Source organism: Dendrobates tinctorius, unplaced genomic scaffold (assembly GCF_039654945.1).
Source record: "Dendrobates tinctorius isolate UK_male_01 unplaced genomic scaffold, ASM3965494v1 ptg000097l, whole genome shotgun sequence".
NCBI lineage: Eukaryota > Metazoa > Chordata > Amphibia > Anura > Dendrobatidae > Dendrobates > Dendrobates tinctorius.
This window is the reverse complement of record NW_027361765.1, coordinates 1,908,882-1,926,845: the sequence shown is the minus strand read 5'-3', so window position 1 is coordinate 1,926,845 and position 17,964 is coordinate 1,908,882. Positions and strand designations below refer to the sequence as shown.

The following is a 17,964-nucleotide window of genomic DNA, read 5'->3' as shown; positions in this document are numbered from 1 at the left end:
TCCGTCTAGACCTACTGTGTGTGCGGCGTCGCAGCTGCGGACGCTAAGGAGAGCTGCTACTGCAGCGTGGCGTGGACACTGCTGCTAAACGACAATGCTATGATGCAAGCGCAATGTCGGACACTAGCAGCTGTGGATGTTGCAGCAGAGGAGCGCTGGCGCTGATTCTAACTCAGTCCCTGACCACATACGTAATATCAGAAGGAAGGGGTTTCATAATGAGTCATTCACCAGAATCATACATCCATCCTCATACACACAGCAGCAAGTAAGTCTATACTAGCGCATGGCGGAACAGCCATGCGCGCCTTTTATAGCAGCCGGGACCTTCCGCAAGCTTCCAGATCTCTGAGATGGACCAATGAGATCAGGAGCAGGATCAGAGCACATTACTCTCGATCTCCAATGGGAGATCATCCCATGAGTATGCTCAGTAGGAAGACAGAAGACAGGAGAGATTTGCTGCAAGGCAATCTCCTCTGCAATCTCCTGTGCAGTAGATAAAGAGCAGGAGACTGCAGAATGTGAGGTTCTGGATCTCTGCGAAGTAAACGCAGAAATCCGACTCCTAACAGTATGTTCTCAAAATGCTACAAATAAACATTTCAATTTATCCTGCAAAAAAAAAATCCTATTTAGGTCCTTTATCTGTCAATAGAAATACAGTATATGGGGTCTACATGTTACTGGTAGGAAATAAAACAAATAAAATCCAGAAATGTCATTACCAAATCCAAATGCCTTTGCTTTTTATTGCAACAGTGTTTCCACCATCATGTAGGAAAATAAAAAGAGTGGAAAAGTTAGTTTTTACTTTTTTCTGGAGCAGTAAAATAGAGAAACTTAAGAGAGAGAGTCTTTTCAAGGCGTGTCACCATGGTGGCATGGCCTTTCCAAACATTGAGATTTTTCTGTGGCTTCAGTATATCAAAACTGTTGTTATTTTGCTGAATAAAGGAAACAAGGGAGTGTATATGGCAAGTTATTCTGCTGGTTGGATGTTATATGACTTATGTTGGAGAAAGAGGGATGCTAGAGTGCCTGTTGCTTTCCAGTGTCCGGTCTGGTATGAGGTGATTGAGAAGTTTGTGAGGAAGCATGATTTACTGAGTGTACCGATGAATGATTTTAGAATGGCTAAGAATGTGATGAAAATAGTACGTAAGAATGATGTGGAATGTAATATTGTGGGGTTGAGAGGGAATGAAGTTTCGGTTGCATGGAAGAGTTTGGGAATGCACGGGATGTCTAATAGACAAAGGATATTGTATGGATGTCCTTGCACAATATTTTGCCTGTGCGACAGGTTCAGAAGAGACGAGGTCTGACCAGAATGGATGTGTACCCGAGGGAAGGATGTGGTTGTTGTGAGACTGTGTGGCATACTATGTGGGACTGTGATTACGCGTTCAGTGTGTAGGTGGGTTGTGTAAGGAGTTAGCGGGTGAGAGTTTTATTGACTGGCGTGTTGCAATGTTTGGAATTGGTGCATGTGGTCGTGTGAAAAATAGAATCCTATGGTTAATTATGACTTGTGTGATGCAGAGTTTGTGGGATGTGAGGAATTTAGGAATTTTCAAAGAGAAGCATGTATCTGTGAATAAGTGTGTCAGGCTGATCCTTTCTAGATTATACTTGATTTATAAATTAGACAGCGAAGGCGGTGGTGGTTCTGATGAAGAGGGTGTCTGGAAATTTAAAAAATGTCAGCACCTGATCAAATATCAGTGAATTTTAGTGATGTTTATTGATGTTTAGGATGTCTTTGTGTATACCCTTGGTTTGTTATACTAAAATAAATATGAACCGTGATGATGAGAGTTGAAACAACGACGTTTAAGTTGATGAGCTTATATTGAGTTGTTTATAACTAACCTGAATGGTTTAAAAAAAAAAAACAGCTGTCTTGTCCTTCCCTGGAGGAAGATCTGGCTAGTCTCGTGTTTGAGACTCTTAAATGAGGCTCCACGGACTTTATTTGCAAATACATACATATAGGCATCCAGTACATATAACATAGAGTACATACTCACCATCACTTGTCACTTGGAAACTCCCGAAGCCAGTGTCATCTCACTGTAAAAAATATTAAAATAACAAACAACCGATATACTCCCTGATCCGCAGAAGTCCACGAGTGTCCCATGGCGATCTCCTGCAGTGCATCACTGAGAGGTTACTATAGTTCACTGGTCTCACTTTATGGCAAAAGCTGCGTGGGAACTTTTTCACACAGCAATGCCAAAAGTGAGACTAGGGACTATTTTTTACAGTGGCGGAGGAATACTGTGCGGAAGGATACCTACCTCCTGTCATTGTATTCCTGGGGCCCCTAGAGAGCGGTCGCATCAGCTGATGCTGCTGTTCTCCACAGGAGATCGTCGTGGGACACTCGTGGACTTCTGCAGATCAGGGAGTATATCGGCTGTTTGTTATTTTAATATTTTTTACAGATGACACTGGCTTCAGGGATCAAAGTGACAAGTGATGGTGAGTATGTACTCTATGTTATATGTATTGTATGTCTATATGTATGTATTGTATGAATGTATGAATGTATTCTATTTAGTAAGTCTGTAGCATGTAGTATGTATGTTGTATGAATGTAGTATGTATGTAGTATGTATGTTGTATGAATGTAGTAGTATATATGAAGTATGTATGTAGTATGTTGTATGAATGTAGTATCAATGTAGTATGTATGTAGTAAGTATGTATGTTGTATGAATGTAGTACATTGAAGCATGTATGTAGTATGTATGTATGTTGTATGAATGTTGTATGTATGTAGTATGTATGTGTTGTATGAATATAGTATGTATGTAGTGTATATGTAGTATGTCTGTATGTTGTATGTATGTTGTATGAATGTTGTATATATGAAGTATGTATGTAGTATGTATGTTGCATGAATGTAGTATGTATGTACTGTATGTATGTTGTATGAATGTAGTATATATGTAGTATGTATGTATTATGTAGTATGTATGTTGTATGAAAGTAGTATGTATGTATGTTGTATGAATGTTGTATATATGTAGTATGTATGTTTTTTTTGTTTTTTTTTTACATTCAACACATTAGCCGGATGATGGGACTACTTCTGTCCCATCATTGGCTAATGTGTCAATCACTGTCATTGTAGTGATGATGACACAACCCCCGGCAGGCCCGCACAGACCCCCGGCAGGCCCGCACAGACCCCCGGCAGCCCGCACAGACCCCCGAGAGGCCGGGCAGACCCCGCCTGCACTCACAGACACGCACAGTGCCCGCCCACGCACCGCCCACACTCTTCACCCCTCCCGAACTGGATGTGCAAGTAAAGAAAGGGGTTTTTTGAATTCCGATATTTCTGTCCCATTAACATGTATGAGGTTTCCGGTATCGGAATCGGCGATACCCGATACTTTTCGGGTATCGGTCCGATCCGATATTTCTCAATATCGGAAAGTATCGCTCAACACTAGTGGCCACCAAAAAACATCCAGTGGAAGTGTGTTGTGGAGTGTTACCAGCTCATACCAAACATACACAACTCTTTCCCCAGGTCAGCGCTTCGGAGATGTGTGGTGCCTCCAGAAACATTGCCAATACCAGCAGGCTCATTTGTCATCAACCTGACGTGCAGGTAGTTGCTGGGGTCAACTCTGGGTCTGGGCGTCCCCGCTGTAGGTGGATCCCTGATGAGGAGCGGTCTTGAGGGTCCAAAGGCCCCTCATTAAGGGGGGGTACTGTCATAATCCATGCTGGATCAGGACTGATAAAAAGCACAGGTAACCTTTTTTTTCTTAAGCTGTGCTTAAGTTTGGTTTTTGCCCCCGGTGGCCATTAGGATTATTGCACTGTGGTGTCGTTTGTTCTAAGTTTGCCCCCGGTGGTGGTGAGTGTCATTGCACTCTCATTTCTTTAGTTAAGTGCACATGATTATAATGCAGGTGTGATTGTTCTGGCTCTGCTATAAAAGAGTCACAGGTGTTGCAATCATTGTTGGTGATAGTGTTCATTTCAATCATCCTTGGTGGAGGAAGGAGCTGGAGAGCGTTCCTTGCAGCACTATCTCAGTCCTGGTGTGGAAGGAGTCATAGGGGATTTCCTTGTAGCTCTGACAGAGCTTGGTGGCAGCGATTCAGGAGGAGAGCTGCATTCTGGTGGTGGACTCTGTTGCCAGGAGCAAGTGCAACAGAGTAAAGCTAAGTGGTGTTTTCCTGTTTGTGTTTTTCCTTAGTGTGTATTAGTACAGCGGTGGGGAAAAGTGCCTGCGCCACCCAGCTCCCTAGCAAGGGGTAGGTGTAGGGTGTGCTAGGGCGACAGGTTCCTGATCGGCGCCAGGTATGGAACCGGCATAGGGAACTTAAGGAGCGTTAGGGACACTGACTCAGGGGAGTGCAGGAGGTCTCCACGTCCCCTTTCCCTATTGCAGGGCCCACAGTTGTAACTGTTACCCCTTTCCCCATGTCTTGTTGTTTTAGTTACCGGCCTGCGGGTCACATCACACAGGACGGGTCATCATGACACCAGGGCTGTGGAGGGAGAGAGCGGGACAGCAGTGCTGTGGAAGAAGAGAGTGGGGCTGTGGAGGGACACAGGGACACGGATGTAGAGCGTGGCTGCGGAGGGATAGAATGGGACGGCGGGTGGAGAGCGGGGCTGCAGAAGGAGAGAACGTGATGGCGGGTGGAGAGCAGGGCTGTTAAGGAAGACAGCGGTACCCACAGTTAGGTACTATGCCCGGGCAACACCGGGCTCTTCAGCTAGTCTATATATATATATAGAACCGAGTGTATGTGTGTATGTGTGTGCTTTCAGACCTCAAATAATGCAAAGAAAGCAAGTTCCTAATCAGTTAGAAACAACAATACTAATGTTTTAACTCAGGGAGCGTTCTGAAATCAATATTTTGTGGAATAACCATGATTTTTAAAAACAGCTTTCATGCGTCTTGGCATGCTTGCCACCAGACTTTCACACTGCTTCTGGCGCAAAAATTTAAGCAGTTCTTTGTTTGATGGTTTGTGACTGTCCATCATCCTCTTGATGACATTCCAGAGGTTTTCAATGGGGTTCAGGTCTGGAGAATGGGCTGCCCATGACAGGGTTTTGATATGGTGGTCTCTTAATTTTTGCCAGAGCTGTATATATTTCATGGTCACAACTTCTTGACCACAACAGGTACACTGCCTGTGTTGCCCATAGGAACCTATCACTAAGCAGCTTTCATTTCACCAGAGCTGTTTAAAAGATGAAAGCTGAGCTGTGATTGGTTGCTATGAGCAACAGTTTTCCTTGTACACAGTTATGGTAACTGAGGCCTATTATTCTTATCTTTTCTATGGTGTTATCGTCCTTCAGTAAAGCTGGAAATAACACAATTTATTACCCTGTCGACACAGACCATCCTCTATGGTAGTAGTCCAGTGGCTCTGATGGGATGATGTGGGATATTAGTGGTAGTAGTCCAGTGGCTTTGGCTGACAGGATGATGTGGGATATTAGGGGTAGTATTCCGGTGGCTCTGGCTGATGGGATGATATGGGATATTAGGGGTAGTAGTCCAGAAGCTCTGGCTGAGGGGATGATGTGAGATGTTAGGGGTAGTAGTCCGGTGGCTCTAGCTGATGGGATGATGTGGGATATTAGGGGTAGAAGTCGGGTCTCTGATGGGATGATGTGGGATATGAGTGGTAGTAGTCCGGTAGCTCTGGCTAACGGAATGATGTGGGATATTTGAGTGTGTAGCTATGCGGTGTGGGTGGGACTATACACTCATCTTTATATATACAGTATATATATATATATATATTAATTATAATTTGTTATAACTAGCCACAGTTAGTTAATATGCTCAGGCAACGCAAGGCTTTTATATATGGGCAGCAACTAACAATGGTTTTTAACAGGGAAAAATGCAAAGTGCTACATCTGGGCAATAAAAATGAAAACACATAAACAGAATGGGAGGAATAGGGCTAAGAAGCAGAACATGTAAAAAAGACTTGGGTATACTAATAGATCACAGACTGTATATGAGTCAAGAGTGTGATGCAGCAGCAAAAAAGGCAAATGCAATTCTAGGATGTATTAAAAGAAGCATACAGGCTAGATAACATGAAGTCATTATTGCCCTCTACTCCTCTTTGGTCAGACCTCATCTGGAATACTGGGACCAGTTTTGGGCACCACATTTTAAAAAAGACATCAACAAACTGGAGCAAGTTCAGAAAAGAGCGACCAGAATGGTGACCGGTCTGCAAACCATGCCTTATGAGGAAAGGTTGCAGAATTTGGGAATGTTTAGCTTGCAAAAGAGAAGACTGAGAGAAGACTTAATAGCTGTCTACAAATATCTCAAAGGCTGTCACATTGTAGAAAGGTCATCTTTATTCTCATTTGCCCAAGGAAAGACTAGAAGCAATGGGATGAAACTGAATGGGAGGAGATACATTAGATATTAGAAAAAACATATTGACAGTTTGAGTGATCAATGAGTGGAACAGGCTACAATGAGAGGTGGTGAGCTCTCCTTCAACAGAAGTCTTCAAACAGAAGCTGGACAGACATCTGTCTGGAATGATTTAGTGAATCCTGCTTTGAGCAGGGGGTTGGACGAGATGGCCCAGGAGGTCCCTTCCAACTCTAAAATTCTATGATATATAAAACTGTGTGTGTATGTATGTATGTATCTGTGTGTATCAAGCCACGCCTAATCCACATAGCAACCAATCACCAAGCATTCTTCATTTCACCAGAGCTGTTTAAAAGATGAAAGCTGAGCTGTGATTGGTTGCTATCAGCAACAGTTTTCTTTGTAGACAGTTGTGGTAACTGAGGCCTATTATTTTTATCATTTCTATGGTGTTATCGTCCTTCTGTAAAGCTGGGAATAACATAATTTATTACCCTGCCGATGCAGACCACCCTCTGACACAGGCTGCAAGGGGAGCCCAGTATCACACAGGATAGGATTAGATACATGGCTCAGCAGACCATAACACATGGGATACGATTAGATACAACGCACAGCAGACAGAATCACACAGAATTGGATTAGATACATGGCTCAGCGGACAGTATCACATGGGATAGGATTAGGTACATGGCTCAGCAGACAGTATCACATAGGATAGGATTAGATTCACAGCTCAGAAGACAGTATCACACAGGATAGCATTAGATACACAGCTCAGCAGACAGTATCACACAGAATAGGAATAGATACACAGCTCAGCAAACGGTATCACACAGGATAGGATTAGAGACACAGTTCGCAACAGGATGTGCCAATGAAGAGGACATTTTCATTCCAAAAATTCCACTCATTCCACCTGATTTGCATTTTGATTTTAAACGTCTCCAGTTTTCAGTTCAACTGACATTTGCAATGTCCATTAACAATGCTCAGGGACAGTCCTTGAAAGTAGTAGGGATTAATTTGCAATCTACATGCTTTTCTCATGGTCAACTTTACGTGGCCGGTTCAAGAGTTAAAACTGCCAAAAATCTGTTCATCTTTGCACCGAAAGGAAAAAGCAAAAATGTTGTTTATCAAATGGCTCTTGAATGAGTTGAATATAAAATATTATCAATAGTTGGGTACTCATTTAGTTAATTTGTGTTGCAAATCTGTAGTGTTGAATATATGATGTGAAATGTTTTTATGTGCAATATAATAATTATAATTTGTTATAACTAATCACAGTTAGTTACTATGCCAAGGCAACACCGGGCTCTTCAGCTAGTCTTAAATATATTTTGGTGCATAATCAATTTAAAATAGAATCTAAAAATTGGTTTAACAGTTTCAAACCAAGCCGTAACTACCAATGGGGTAATTTTACTTTGTTCTTTTCATGTCACCTCTTCAACATTGGGAATAGGGGACATCATACATTGGGTCAAGGATTTCATTTCTTGCACGACTTGTTACATAGTGTATATTATCTTTTGTCATTGCGGTTTTTATTGTATCGGCATAACAATCTGGCCTCTTCTTATCCATTTTCAGGAACACTGTATATCCATTTCAACAGACAAAGGCTCACCGAGACTTATCCAACAAATACATGAGGTTCATCTGGGTAACCTCGAGGTATCACATTTTGCGGGACTAGAAAGAGTTAAGTTGCCAGCCCAGGGAGGGGATCTCCACAAACTTTACTGAGGAGAGAGGCCAGGTAGATCATGCATACATGAGCCCTACAGGCTTCAACAAGAAATTTGGAACAGCAAACTAAAAACTGTCATATGTGTTTTTATCATATATTTGGGGAACACAGAAAGATTGAGTTGTGTTCGTCTTCTTGTTTACCTTCTTGAGAGGTGAGGTTTTTTAAATTAGAATGATAATTTGGAGGGAGGTTCCTTGATTGAAGCAGGATCCTCAACATTTCCCCCTCACTTCAGGACCCGTTGAAGCGCAGGAGGCGCAAAACGGTCATCATCTACCAATTGTCCACACCATTTTCCTGCATCCATGTTTTAAAATTTATACAATCAAGAATTTTAAAAGGAATGGTGAGTGCCACCTTTCTCTTTTTTTTTTGGACGTTCTCACCTAAAAGTCTACTTTCGGTCATATGGTTACCTGCGTTTCTTTCCCCAAAGCCTCCTTTGGACTGTAGCACAACTACTCGATTGGCGACCGAGAGTTGTTGGCAAATAAGATGGCTCCAGAGGAATGGTGGCACCTCCTGAATGTTACAATCCATGTGGTCGTTATTTAAACAGACCATAAGAATGTGACCTCTCTGCAGTCCGCACAAACACTAAACCCGTTGCAAGCTAGGTGGTGGCTGTTTTTTGCCCATTTTGACTTTGTCCTGCATTTATGGCCTGCTGACAAGAATACCAAGGCTGATGCACATTTTTGCTCCTTCCTACCCACTGACCAAGAGGAGAAACCCCAGCTCATCATCGAGCCATCCATGATGGTTACTGTCACCCCTGTAAACTTGTCCCAAATTCCTCTAGGAAAAACCTTGGTGTCTGAATCTGATAGCAGGCAAGTCCTGCAATGGGGGAACTCCTCCCAGATGGCTGGCCATGCTGGCCAGAGAAAGACATTGCAGCTCATCTCACATCAGTATTGGTGGTTTACCATGCTTAAGGAGATCAAGGAATTCATTTCAGCCTGTATTTCCTATGCCCACAACAAAAACTACCTAGGAACTCCTGTCCGGTTGATTCCTATCACTTCCTGTGCCCTTGGCACCTTGGCAGCATATCGCCATAAATTTCATTATGGAACTTCCTGTATCCTCTGGCTGCTTCGTTATCTAGGTGGTGGTAGATCGCTTCTCAAAGATGGCTCATTTACTCCATTGCCAGGCCTTCCATCTGCTCCAGAGAAATTTATCAGCACATCTTCCACCTTCACAGATTTCCTCTTCCCATCATGTCCGACAGAGGTGTCCAATTCACATCCAGATTTTGGTGCGCTGTGGGCAAAATTCTGAACATGGTGCTGTACTTTTCTTCTGTATACCATCCTCAAATCCATCAGACAAGTAGAGAGAGTAAACCAGGTTTTGGCCAGCATCCTATGGCATTTCACAAACACACATCATGATGATCGGGTCAAGCTCTTACCATGTATGGAGTTCTTGTTAGGGACTGCGGAACGCACCAAATAATATGAAAGGAGATATGAGGTGCGTTCGCAGCCCGGGGTCCACCGTGCAGAGATGGAACCTGCTGCTGAGTAATGGGGGAACAAGATGGTGGCTAAATGCTCACTTACACGTGGGTTAACGTGCGAATAGAGGCGAACTCTGTTACTCCACAGAGCGGCTGAAACAAAAGCCGGAGCCTGTTGAACTCACAGAGCTCAGCTGAGTGAGCGCTAATTAGGGTCACAAAGCCCTGTCCTAGAGACACCGGACTAGAGCTCCTCTAGACCATCAGCGCTCAGTGCCACGGCTGCGGTGCCAGCAAAAGGTAATAATATATTTATTTGCACCAAGTGCACACAGTGCCCCTTCGGTGGATGCCACTAACCACCCAGGACGGGGAGGAAAGCGCTAGAGGTGCGCAAGGCGCCGCTCGGCGGTCACAGCTACCTGGTGCGGTACGACAGTGCTTGTAGCAGGGAGGCACAGTCAGACGCTAGTGTGCATAGACTACTGGGAGTGCAGTGGCTTGAGCATAGCCACCCATTGGTGCTGACTCTCACTCTGAATCCCTAACCAACATATGTATCAAAGGGAGGGGAGTCTTAATGAGTCAGTCACCAGATACATGCATCCATCATCATACATACAAATAAGCATAAGAGTCTATACTAGCACATGGCCGAGCGGCCATGCGACTCTTTTATAGTGGTGTCCTTCCGGGTCCAATGAGAGGTCGTCCCACGGGCATGCTCAGTACCAAAAAGATAGGACTTAGTCTCAGAAGCGTCAACTTGCTGCTGACTCAGACATGGAGTTATAGCAGAGCCAGAAGGAGTATCCAGACGTCTAGCATCAGCCTGGGCAAGACGCCTGGAGCGGTGACCCTACTGAGCAGGAATCTCTGCGGCTGCAGAGGAATGAGAGACTGCAGAGAGCATGGCTTGAGATTCCCTCTGTGCAGTGGGGAAAACTCAACACCTAATGGTTCTCTTATAACAACTATGTCAATTAGTCTTCTGCAAGCTCTCCATTTTTCATTGTCTTTGGGCAATAGCCAGTAATTCCTCTTCCAGTTTTGGCCGCTTCTGGCATATCAGCAGCCGATGCTTTTACAAAGGATTTTGAAGATTCTAGAGAGATCGTCTGAGTGCATGAAGAGGCATGTGGACAAGAGATTGAGTCCTCCTTGTTGTTGACCAGGGTATAAGATGTGGCTATCTTCTAAGTACATCCATCTAAGATCTCAGATTACAAGTTAGGTCCTCACTTTATCAGTCCCTTTGAAGTCACCAATCAAATTAATGACGTATCTTACAAGTTGAAGCTGCCAGCCTCTTTACGAGCACCTAATTCCTTCCACGTGTACCTCCCAATGGCTGGGAGACATCAGCTATTTAAGACACCCTCCCCATTAGGGAGGTGCCTTAGCAACTTTAGTCATTAGTGTATTAAACATCCGTCTAAATTGTAAGGTCCCTATACCCATGCTTCCTGTTCTTCCTGTCAGTACCACATACAGTCTTCCAGATCCTGATCATGTACATCCTTTGATTCTGCACTCGAGTCTGTCCTGTGTTCCTGTACCTATCTTGTCCATGCCTGATCCTACATCCGTTTTGTCTATCAGCAGTGCAATTCCATTCTGAACCTGTTCTATTTATCCAGCTGCACATTCACCTGCAACCAGTTCCTGGCCGGTCCGGCTTCCCTGCCCTTTACGATCAGCTGCTGTTACTTTGGGGTCTGTCCTGGAGTGGCACCTTGCATCCACCTGGGTTCAAGTCTAGCCACACCATCAGGGGCTGTAGTGAAGGATCAGGTGGCCCCTTAGTTATGCCCCCTCAGACTGTCCCTGGACCATGTCACAGTGGTTCCAAATTCACATTCGTAACAAATACTCAGATGATATACTGCCCTTTTTCCCTCTCTCTGTCTCAGGTTCTGGATCAACACAACTGCTGCCTGCTAGTATGACACGAACGTCGGTGATAGGGAAGGGACTTGGCAATAACCTTAAGAGGGTAAAATATGAAAAAAGATTTAAAAAGACTTGATATTTTTGACTTTTAAACACTAGGGGGAGCAGTTGCTGACATTTGCTATGAAAACCAAATGTAATGCTAGCTTGCTTTACCTCATCAGTAAATGGGGGCAGGATCTGCTGACATGAATCTTTAGTTGGTGACTATGAAGTGATACTGACCCGTAGACCCTGCCATGGAGAATCATTGTCAGGGCCAAGTCTGGCTTTCCTGCCGAGGCGAAAATTGAAAGATTTACGGTAAGGGTTAATTCATTTTACATATTGATAGACTGGACTTTTACAAATCCAGTGATACCAAATCATTTTTATTTATTTTTAATGGAGGAGAAGAGGTGAAGGTAGAATTCTATGTATTATTTTATTTTTTTGGGAGTTGAGTACACCCCCCACCACCTCAATATCTCCTTATATGCTAAGTTCTTGAGCTGCTGTATGTTGTATCTGCTCCTGGGGATGGTGGCTACTTTGGAACGCTGGTCTCAGGAATAGATCTGAGTAACTCTACAGATATCTGAGCGTGGCAGTCATGTCAATGCAGCTGCAGCACCCTGATCACAGTAATTACTGGTGAGTAGAGTTGAGCGACTTTGGTCGGATCGGACATTCATCCACTCAATGCCGACTTTTATTTCCCTTTGACTTGCATTGGGGTCGGGTTTCGGATGAAACTCCAACTTTTTTTGCCCTAGTCGGACCAGTTTCATCTGAAACAAATTTTGTTTCATGAAACCTGATCCGACCAAAGTCGCTCAACTCTACTGGTGAGTGCTTCCTCAGGTCCAGGCATGAGTGCTGTGAAGGCAAGTTCATCCAGTGATGTGTGCTCACCACAACAGCCCCGGTGCCTGTACCTGGTGAGCGCTCACCAGTAATTACTGTGATCTGAGCATTGCAACTGCAATAATTTGACTATTCCTATATGATCAATAAGTGCCAGCAACAAAAGATAACTGTAACTTAGTGCTATATTCTAAGCAACCAAAAAGTTTCAACTGGGCATCCCAGAGGGCCAAAGTATAGGAGATAAGAGACTGCGGTCAGTTGTCGACCCTATAGCTTGGGGTTGCCATTTTTCCTGTGTGTAAATGTTGTACAACACACACCAGCAAATAAATATTGCAGCCCCCACTGAGTGAAAAAAATTACACCACCAGTTAATTTTAAAAAGTTATATATACATTTTTAATATGAATCTGAAACATAATAAAATTGTGACATTCCCTTTAAGGAAATTGTCCCAGAAAAAAGAATCTAGAACTATCCCTTGTTTGACTGATGTGAAAAATATAAAGATATGCTTATTCACCACACGATGGCAGCAGTGTACTGTGCCTTACTGACCTGCTTCCACACCGATGAATGCCAGTGTTACAAACTGTGCAACAGAAGTAATCCTCGTTAGTATAGTGGTAAGTATCCCCGCCTGTCACGCGGGAGACCGGGGTTCGATTCCCCGACGGGGAGGCTTCACTTTTTCACACATTTCATAATTATTAATTTTTTTTTTTTTGTAACTAACAAAGTTCTTATAAGAAGTAAAGCTAAAGTACAAGAGTATAGCACAAGTCCAAATCATATATTAATGAAAAAGGATAACTGGCTGGTTATCTCAATTGACTGGGGTATGATGCTCTGGGCAGTATTTAGCTTTGTTACTGTATATTATATTACTGTGTTTGTTGTGCCAAAAGAGTTAATAGAAAGAGGTCAGAGGTTCATGAACTGATGTAGTCAGCTATGCTAACCAGCCATCTGTGGATATTTACATATGTGTATTAAATTTTTTCTTAGAATTTATTCCAACAGTTATATGAAGTTTGTTTTATGTGCATTGCAAAATTCATGCCCTGCATTTCTTCAGTTTCCATAGATAGTACTGTACAAGCCATCAGCTAAATTGGCCGGTTAGCTCAGTTGGTTAGAGCGTGGTGCTAATAACGCCAAGGTCGCGGGTTCGATCCCCGTACGGGCCATTCATTTGTTTTTCTTTTTATTGTGTTCCTACTTATAAAACAAAATTGAATTCCAGATTTCTCTTTGATTCCTTATTTCTCTTCTAAAAATCAGTCCACATGACAGACAGAAATTTCCCCTGTAACTGAAAAAATCCTATATAGTAAGTTATTTTTTTTGTGGGGGTCGGGAAGGACAGATATCTTTTAGACTTTATAGGGAACCTGTAATGTCCAATAATTAACCTGTAGATATAGGGTTAATCGTTAGTAATTAGCGTTATAAAGGCTCCTGGCTGCAGTACTAACAGTGTGACACCCAGGAGAAAATTAACTTTATTCCTCCAGCGAGCCGTCGGCTTTCACTCACTGCACTGAGAGCGGCGGCTGTGAGCACGCCCCAGCACTGACTGACAGCCAAATCTACACTGTGTAAAACACTTTGAAAAGTCTTCACGCCAGTGCGAAGCAATTCTGCCAAAAGCTGGGGATGAAGCCGGGACGGGGCATGGCTATGCCTGGCCGCCAAATTCTGCCCATTAAAAGTGGTGTTTATCTTTCCTATGCCAGAAATGCTACATATTTATGTCAAAACACACGGAGGTGAATGCCAATGAGAAAATAAGCTAAATATATTGAGTGATGTGCACCTCTTAACTAGAGTTGAGCGATACCGTCCGATACTTCAAAATATCGGATCGGAATGGATCGGCCGATCTTTAAAAAAAGTATCGGTATCGCCGATGCCGATACCGGAAGTCCCATTCAAGTCTATGAGACTTCCGGTATCGGAATTGGAAAAACCCTTTCCTGCCCTTGTACAGCCTCTCGGGGGTCTGTACGGGCCTTCCGGGGGTCTCTGCCGGCCTGCCGGGGGGCTGTGCCGGCCTGCCGGTGGGCTGTGCGGACTGCCCGGGGTCTGTACCAGCCTGCCGGGGGGCTGTGCCGGCCTGCCGGTGGAGTGTGCACCGTGTGGGGGTCTGTACCGGCCTGCCGGGGGGCTGTGCCGGCCTGCCGGGGGGCTGTGCTGATGTCCGGGGGTCTGTGCAGGCATCGTCCAATGGGACTACAAGTCCCATCGGGCGATGCCTGCTACCATGACAGTGATTGACACATTAGCCAATGATGGGACAGTAGTAGTCCCATCATCCGGCTGATGTGTTAAATGTTAAAAAAAAAAAAAAAAAAATACTACATACATACTACATGCTACAAACATACCACATATATACTACATACATACTACATGCTACATACATACCACATATACACTACATACATACTACATGCTACATACATACTACATATATACTACATGCATGCTACATACATACTACATACATACTACATACATACTACATGCATGCTACATACATACTACATGCATGCTACATACATATATACTACATGCTACATACTACATACATACTACATGCATGCTACATGCTACATACATATATACTACATACATGCTACATACATATATACTACATACATGCTACATACATACTACATGCTACATACATATATACTACATACATGCTACATACATACTACATGCTACATACATACTACATACATACTACATGCATGCTACATACATTCTACATGCATGCTACATACATACTACATGCTACATACATACTACATATATACTACATGCATGCTACATACATACTACATGCTACATACATACTAAATACATACTACATGCATGCTACATACATACTACATGCATGCTACATGCTACATACATACTACATATATACTACATGCATGCTACATACATACTACATGCTACATACATACTACATATATACTACATGCATGCTACATACATACTGCATGCTACATACATACCACATATATACTACATGCATGCTACATGCTACATACATACTACATATATACTACATACATACTACATGCTACATACATACTACATACATACTACATGCATGCTACATATATACTACATGCTACATACATACTACATACATGCTACATACATACTACATACATACTACATGCATGCTACATACAATACATTCATACAATACATACATAGACATACAGTACATATAACATAGAGTAACATACTTACCAATACTTGTCACATTGTTCCCCGAAGCCATTGTCTTTTACGGAATAAATATTAACATAACAAACCACAAAAATACTCACCCATGATCCGAAGCAGTCCACGAGTGTGTCCCACGACGATCTTGGGTAGAAAACTGCAGCATCAGCTGATGCTGCCGCTCTCTACGGGCTGCAGGAATCCAATGACGGGAGGTAGGTATCCTTCCGCACTGTATTCCTCCGCCACTTAAAAAAAAAAAGTCCCTAGTCTCACTTTATGGCAAAAGCTGCGTGGGAACTTTCTCACACACCAATGTCAAAAGTGAGACTAGGGACTATTTTTTTTTTACAGTGGCGGAGGAATACAGTGCGGAAGGATACCTACCTCCCGTCATTGGATTCCTGCAGCCCGTAGAGAGCGGCAGCATCAGCTGATGCTGCAGTTCTCTACCCAAGATCGTCGTGGGACACACTCGTGGACTCGTAGTATGTATGTAGTATGTATGTAGCATGTAGTATGTATGTAGTATATATGTAGTATGTATGTAGTATGTATGTAGCATGTAGTATGTATGTAGCATGCATGCAGTATGTATGTAGTATATGTGTGGTATGTCTGTAGCATGTAGTATGTATGTAGCATGCATGTAGTATATATGTAGTATGTATGTAGTATGTATGTAGCATGTAGTATGTAGTATGTATGTAGCATGTAGTATGTATGTAGCATGCATGTAGTATTTATGTAGTATGTATGTAGCATGTAGTATGTATGTAGCATGAATGTAGTATTTATGTAGTATGTATGTAGCATGTAGTATATATGTAGTATGTATGTAGTATGTATGTAGCATGCATGTAGTATTTATGTAGTATGTATGTAGCATGTAGTATGTATGTAGCATGAATGTAGTATGTATGTAGTATGTATGTAGCATGTAGTATGTATGTAGTATATATGTAGTATGTATGTAGCATGTAGCATGCATGTAGTATATATGTGGTATGTATGTAGCATGCATGTAGTATATATGTAGTATGTATGTAGCATGCATGTAGTATTTTTTTCTTTTTTTTTTTTTTTTTTTTAACATTTAACACATTAGCCGGATGATGGGACTACTACTGTCCCATCATTGGCTAATGTGTCAATCACTGTCATGGTAGCAGGCATCGCCAGATGGGACTTGTAGTCCCATCGGACGATGCCTGCACAGACCCCCGGACATCAGCACAGCCCCCCGGCAGGCCGGTGCAGACCCCCACAGGGTGCACAGACCACCGGCAGGCCGGCACAGCCCCCCGGCAGGCCGGTACAGACCCCCACAGGGTGCACAGACCACCGGCAGGCCGGCACAGCCCCCCGGCAGGCCGGTACAGACCCCGGGCAGTCCATACAGCCCCCCGGCAGGACGGCACAGCCCCCCGGCAGGCCAGCAGAGACCCCCGGAAGGCCCGAAATGACGGCGCATCATGATGCGCACACACCGCGCATCATGATGACGTCATTTCGGCTGTCAATCAACTTTGAACTTCCGATTCCGATGCCCGATATTGAAAAAATATCGGATGTCGGTATCGGAATTCCGATACAGCAAGTATCGGCCGATACCCGTTACTTGCGGTATCGGAATGCTCAACACTACTCTTAACCCATTCACGTAATTTGGCGTACCTATATGTTATGGTGAGGAAGGGGTTCCCAACCAATAATGTGCAGTTACGTCTTGGCAATTGTCTGGGGTACAGGAGCTGTCCTTGATTAATTGCTGCCGGGAGCTCGGCTTAAGTGATAGCCGACATCTGACTGTCACAGCCAAGGACAGGGTCCGCACTGCACTCGGCGGTTTAGCCCCCTAAATGCAGTGATCAATATCGATATCAACATTAAAAACATACACTGACAGGAATAATGTATTACAAAGCATTATATCAGTGATCAGAAAAATAAAATTAAAGTCCCATAGAGGCAGTAAGTAAAAATGTTTAAAAAAAAGTGGCAAAAAACTATGGTTTTTCATACCACTGAAAAAAAGTGGAATAAGGCTTGATAAAAAAAATGCAGTGTAGATAAAAAATGATAAAACTGAAAACATCTTGTCCTGCAAAAAAAAGCCGCCATACAGTTCTATCAGCGGAGAATGTGTTATTTCTTACCGTAAATTCGCTTTCCTTTAGGGGCCCGTCATACATAATAAGATCGCTAGCGAGATCGCTGTGTGTGACACCTATCAGCAACTGCCCCCCCCGCCGGGTATCACCGATCGTGCTCTAA

General features: G+C 43.3%; 2 non-coding genes across 2 annotated transcripts; both read left to right on the top strand.

Annotated features, from left to right (window-relative positions):
- The first annotated feature begins 13,047 nt into the window (after nucleotides 1–13,047).
- Nucleotides 13,048–13,119, top strand: TRNAD-GUC (transfer RNA aspartic acid (anticodon GUC)). The gene has a single exon. It is a non-coding gene; the product is annotated as a tRNA-Asp (tRNA).
- Nucleotides 13,120–13,554: 435 nt separating this feature from the next.
- TRNAI-AAU (transfer RNA isoleucine (anticodon AAU)) lies at nucleotides 13,555–13,628 on the top strand. Its single transcript has one exon. It is a non-coding gene; the product is annotated as a tRNA-Ile (tRNA).
- The last annotated feature ends 4,336 nt before the right edge of the window (nucleotides 13,629–17,964 follow it).